The following is a 6,241-nucleotide window of genomic DNA, read 5'->3' as shown; positions in this document are numbered from 1 at the left end:
TGTGTGTCAAAACATGTCACCTGTACTTTAAACACGTGCGGTTTGTTGCATGTCAATTACACCTCATATAGCTGTTTTTTAAGAAGATGTTTGGCAAAGAGCTAGGAGAAATGGTCAGAATCGAGGTGTAACTATATAGGGAAATTCAGTACTTCGTATTTTGGAAAGAGACACCTGGAAGAGGCTGGTCTGGACCGTGAGCCCCGTCCCTGCTGCGTAGGGGCTGTGTGACTCCAAGCAGACAGCTCAACCTCTCTGTGCTTCGGTCTCATCTCTGCGATAGTAAGGTTGCGGGTGCAGGCTGTGAGCTAACTCCAGGGAAGCCGGGGGCACCTGGCGTGCGGACGAATGTGCAGTCCTCTTAATGGAGAGTGGGGAGAAGGGTGACCTGCGCTGGCAGTCACCAGGTCACCGTGACGCTGTCCTGCACTTGTACTCACGGTTTGGGCTCACTGCTGGAGCAGGAAGGGGAGGGCTGAGAGGACCGTCCCAGAGAAAGGAAGGGCCAGACTCTGAGAGTGAGGGGAGGTGGAGAGACGGGACCAGCATTTTGGTGGAGTGGTCCAGTGCCTTGGGCACTTGTTGTTGGCCCTGAAGCGGACTTCCACACAGCAAACCAGTTTCTCACCGACCAACTATAAAACTGGGGGCACTTTGGTACCAAACGTCTTCTCCTGGCCAGTTTTAACCCATCCTTTGAGGCCCAGCTGGGCAGCCATTGCTGGAAGGCCCAAATGGGGTTGATAACTTCCTTGTTAACTTGTGCACGCTGTCACCAGAAGGAGGCACCACCGACTTTCCCCTGCCCTGCTCTGCCATTGTTGCCAGCAGAGCGTGGCCACTTTGACGGGGAAATGGTGTCCAGTCGTTGGCTGAGCCCCACTCCTTTCCTGCCTGCTTACCGAACCCCGTGTCCAGGCCCTGGGATGCAGTGGGAGCCAAGTTAGGCCACCGCACGCATGGTGGAGACATGAGGCCAACCCCTACAGATACGTGGCTTTGTAAACTGATGGGTGCTGGGAGGGTCCTGTGAATGGAGGAGAGTGAGTGGTGTTGGCGGCTGGGAGGGGGAGGGGAAGGCATCTGCAAATGTGAGATCCAGAAGGAACACGAGGACTTGTATGGAATGGGGAGGAAATGGAGGCCAGAAGAGCCCTCCCGTGGGGTGGGTGGGATGGGGGACACAGCCTGCGGAGGGCAGGTGGCCGCTGAAGCCGAAGCAAGAGGTCGGTGCCAGGTCGTGCAGGGCACTCTGCCAGGGGACTCGAAATGGGGCCCGAGTAGCATAGGAGGCATGGGAGGCTGTCCCCGGGCGCATCCCCGCCCCACTGTTCAGACGCTGCTCCGCTCGGACCACCCCGTGCACAGAGCTCAGCCCCAGGGGGAGTGGAGTCGGCCTGCACCCGCAGAGCTGGTGGCCGCAGACTTGCCTTGCAGGCGACCAGGGTGAGCTCACCGTCAGGTGAGGCGAAGGAGCCTGCGGGGTCCTGCATGGGAGATCCTGCGTGGGGGACACTGTGGTCACCTTGGGGGAATGTAGGGCCCAGGCCAGAGCAGCAGGTGACCTGTTCAGTGTCACCATGTGGCGCTGAACTGTCTGTGGGGCATCCAGGTGGAGGGGCCCCCAGCAACAGACCCCCGCAGTGTGATTGAGGATGTGGTGGGGGGTTGGGGGGGAAGGAAGGAGCCAGATCCTCTCGGCAGGCACAGGGCTGCCCCCGGAAGCAGTCCCGGTCCGGCGAAGAGCTGGGAACCTGGAGGGACAGGAGGCTGCGCCGAGGCGGGGGTGCAGGGACGCCCCCTCCCTGTCCCACCTGGGCTCCCAGTCTCCCTCGCGCAGAGGCCCCCGGCTGCCTCTCCCGGCCTGCTCCGAGTCTGGCGGGGACAGGTGCGCACTGAGCACCCCTCCAGGCCAGGTGCACAGAGCAGGACAGTCTCAGGTAACACCTTCGGGGCTTACGTTCTGTGGGGGAGGGGCAAATGACAGGGGCAAAATAAGCGTGCAGGTGACACGTGGGCCGGTCCGGACCGGCTCTTCAGGCCCCGAAGAACAGCAGCCCTGGGCGTGGGCTTGAGCTTCTTCCTGGAAGCACCGGCACTTTCCCCTGATTCACCTTCAAACCTTGAGTCATCTTTGACTCATCCCTCGGCCCCCACATTGTGAGTGCTGCCAAGTCGGGTGGATTTTTCCTTTTAAATGTCCTTTCTCTCCATCCTCCGGGTTCCACTCGGCCCAGCCTCTCAGCTCCCCGTGCCGGGCCCCCTTCAGCTGGTTCTTGCTGGATTTACCTGTCCTGAGTTCATTCCTGTTGCTCTGTGCCCACCTCCCGGGGCAGGAACGCCGGCGCCCCCGGGGCACCAAGCCAGCGGCACCCGCTCAGGCATTCAAGACCTGGGGCTCGGCTGCCCAGCTCGCGCCGCCCGCGGCCCCCCGTCCCCGCCACATCCTCCCCATCTCCCTACCTGCCCCCGGTGCTCTGGGCCTGGAACGCTAGCGGCAGAGCACCCCCCGCCGTCCACCCCAGGCGCCCCAGCCTGTCTGGAGGGGGCGGCACCGCTGTCAGCCCTGACCAGGGGCCTGGCGTGGAAGCTATAGCAGAGAAGCAGGTGCAGAGGGAGGGAGAGCGGGGAGGGGTGACAGTGGGAGGCGGGGGTGGGGGTGGCGAGAAGACACTGCCGGGATGTGTTCTGGATCTGCTCCAGCCTCCCTCCTCCATTCCTTCAGCTTCCACAGGCAGCGGGAATGATGCCCTTCGATGAAACATCGCCCTCCGTGAGACAACCTCACGCCGCGCTGGCATTCCTTCACTGATTGTGGCGGTGCGAGGGCTTTATGGGCTGGGCCTGGTCTCCCTTCCCAGATCCTTCCCTGTCCACTCTCCGCTGTTCCCCAGAGGTGCCTGGAGCTTCAGAGAAGTTCCTCCAGCAGGACCCTCCTCCAGGCGACAGGTGTGTCTGCAAAGCTCAGCTGAGAAGTCCCCACAGCCCCCGCAGGCCAAATTCGCCGTACAAGCCTCCTCCCCTTCCCTTGGGGTTGAATTAAAATTACACTTTGTCTTTCCCTCCTCCTCTCTGCTCACCCCTCCAGCCCCGCTTCTTCCCAGGATCCCCGCCTCTTGGCTCCAGTCCGGGCAGGCGGCTCTCCGGGAAGGGACTGGCTGCCAGCACCTGCGTGACGGCACCAGGTTAGAGCCCTTGGCCCGAAGGCAGTGACTAACCTTTGGCGCCATCTACTGGCGAACGGATGGGTTGTTTGGGGTCTCTACTAGGAAATGGTTTTTTTTTTTTTTTAAGATTTTATTTTATTTATTTGTCAGAGACAGAGGGAGAGAGAGCGAGTGAGCACAGGCAGACAGAGAGGCAGGCAGAGGCAGAGGGAGAAGCAGGCTCCCTGCCGAGCAAGGAGCCTGATGTGGGACTCGATCCCAGAACCCTGGGATCATGACCTGAGCTGAAGGCAGCGGCTTAACCAACTGAGCCACCCAGGCGTCCCGGAAATGGTTTTGATGTTCCGGAATTTCGTGTTTATTTTTCATGCACGGGAGAATTAGGAGAGAATGATGTGAGATCCAGACTAGGTCACCTTCATTAACGTCTCACCCTGAACGGTTCATGGCAAAGCTTCTAGCCTTTTGGCGAGTAGGGAGGAAATGGTCTAGAAGAAAACGGGAGGCAATTTTTTTTTTTTTAAAGATTTTATTTATTTGACAGAGAGAAATCACAAGTAGGCAGAGAGGCAGGCAGAGAGAGAGAGAGGAGGAAGCAGGCTCCCCGCAGAGCAGAGAGACCGATGCGGGGCTCGATCCCAGGACCCTGAGATCATGACCTGAGCTGAAGGCAGAGGCTTTAACCCACTGAGCCACCCAGGCGCCCCCCGAGGCAATTTTTTGAAATAAAAAAAAATGGTGTGCTTGTCACTGCTAAAACCTCACACATGAAGAAAGGCAGGAAGGTTAAAAAAGCCACTAACATGCCAACATGTTACAAATGTGCTAACATGGAGAGTTAGTGTGCCCAGCCTCCCCGCTTCTCTCCTCAACCTCCTTCGGTCTCTCCTGGGCCATCAGGGTGGTGCAGCGGGCCCCGCCCTCCCTGCTCCCTTCTGAGTCCAGCTGTCACAGGGGCTGTCACAAGGACAAAGCCCTTTAGTCTGACCCCCACCCAGAGGCAGCCTCTTGTTCAGCCAGTACAAGCAGAGGCCCCGCTGAGCCGGAGGGGCTACTGATTCGGATACCCCAGCTACCGTGGGGTTGGGCCCCCAACCGAAAATGGAAGTGGGGAAACGAGCAGGCGTGTGTCCCAGGCCGACAGTTCCTCTCTGTCTGCACAGAGGCGGGGGCAGCCGCCGGTTGGTTAGGATTCTGCCCATGTGGCCAGTTACCCAGGCGGTGAGCACTTTGGTCCGGCCGCCTTGCCACGAAAGGGTTGTCATTTTCAGGTCCTGAGCTGCGTTCGCCAGGCTTTCTGGAAGCTGGTCCTGCTGCTTCTCCCCTCACCTCCAAACCCTGCAATGAAGTGTCCTCCTGGCCCCCCAGCATCCTGCTCTTTCACACCTTGGCCCATGTCCTTCCCTTGTACCTGCCTAGAAAAACCCACTCCTCATTTAAGGGCCCCCAGAGAGAGGACGTGTCTGCTTCTTTGTCCCTCTTTTCTGCTGATTTGGGGCAAGGATCTTCCTCTTGAAGCCTGTTTCCTCATCGGGAAAAATGGGGGTAGGAAAGGGGCAGCTGGATCACGTTCCACTTGTCTTAGGACGGTTCTAAGGTCTTTCACAGGAGGACCAATCAACTAGGGTCCAAATGCATCATTTTTTAAAAAAGATTTGTTTATTTATTTGACAGAGATCACAGGTAGGCAGAGAGGCAGGCAGAGAGAGAGGGGGAAGCAGGCTCCCCGCTGAGCAGAGAGCCCAATGCTGGGCTCAATCCCAGGACCCTGAGATCACGACCTGAGCCAAAGGCGGAGGTTTTAACCCACGGAGCCACCCAGGCACCCCTGGGTGGGTTTGAATTTAAATAAATGGCTATCACATGTATTCTGTAATGTCTTTTCTTCTCAACACCATGTTTGTGGAAACAGACTCCTCCTGACTTGTACAACTGTACCTCATTCTTTTTTCCTGCTGCATAATATTCCACTACACGGCTGTACTGGGCTGTCTGTTCTGTGGGTGAGCATCTGGATTGTCTCCTGACCTTGCTACCAGAACTGGTGCTGCTATGGACATTCTGGTCGTGTTTCCTGGTTAGACTGAGCATGAAACTCACCTGTTGCAGATACAGCCAAATTGCCTTCAAACTGTTCGCAACACTCCTGGCAGGAAATGAGTCTCCCTCGGTCCACACTGCCAGAGCACCTAGTCCACCGTGTTAGCGTTTGTGCCAGTCTGGGGGGTGTCAGATGGCATCTCACTGTTATTTTAATGAGCATTTCCTTGATTATCTGACTCCCGAGACCCCAGGATCATGACCTGAGCCTAAGGTAGTCATTTCACTGACTGAGCGCCACCCCCCCGACACCCCTGGATTTCATTTTTTTTGATGGCCAAGTAGTATCCCAAAAGGGGGATTCTTAAATAGTTATTTCATTTATAGATGTTTAAATATAAAAATTAGAAGCGTTATTTTTTCATGTCTTTGCAGGCACAGGTCTGAAACCTGCTCCTTTTTCAGGCTACGTATGGGGCCTTGGGTAGAATAACTTCGGGGTGCCTCAATTTCCTCACCTGTGAACTTCCTCTCTAGAGACACTGACCTCTTTCAAAGACCTGTAGACGCTGACACCGCTGGGCCCTCACCCACAAATCACAAGATCTTTCTAGTTGGTAGTTTAGTACCTCCCTCTCTCATTCTAATCCCGAGGGTGCTGTGACTACATGGGCTACTAAGGGAGGGTCAGCTACCATGGGTCCATCTGCGTCCTGCAACCCAACGCTTGGTTCACTCTCTGTCCTGCTGCTTTCCTGTCTTGTTCCTTCGTTCTGTGTGACACACACGTACCGTCTTTACTGCCATCTGTGAGGGGCTCCGGGAGAAGCAGGGATCCAGATGACGAATGTCTCACCCACTATGTCTAACCAGAGGCAGAAAGGATGACCCCAGGCACCATAGGTGACAGTCCCTCCATGACTCCACTCCTTCCGTGGTTCATTTTTTTTTTTTTTAAGATTTTGTTTATTTATTTGGCAGGCAGAGATCACAAGTAGGCAGAGAGACAGATGGAGAGACAGGGGGAAGCAGGC

At 56.6% G+C, this 6,241-nt stretch overlaps 1 long non-coding RNA gene across 1 annotated transcript; it reads left to right on the top strand.

The window, feature by feature from the left end:
* Positions 1 to 288: 288 nt before the first annotated feature.
* On the top strand, positions 289 to 3,274 carry LOC309868065. The gene is made up of 3 exons (XR_014313489.1): positions 289 to 2,607; positions 2,726 to 2,949; positions 3,089 to 3,274. It is a non-coding gene; the product is annotated as an uncharacterized lncRNA (long non-coding RNA).
* The last annotated feature ends 2,967 nt before the right edge of the window (positions 3,275 to 6,241 follow it).

The sequence above is a fragment of the Mustela nivalis genome (assembly GCF_964662115.1).
Source record: "Mustela nivalis genome assembly, chromosome: 6".
NCBI classification, from domain to species: domain Eukaryota; kingdom Metazoa; phylum Chordata; class Mammalia; order Carnivora; family Mustelidae; genus Mustela; species Mustela nivalis.
Note: the sequence above shows the minus strand (reverse complement) of the source record. Positions and strands in the feature narration are given on the sequence as shown.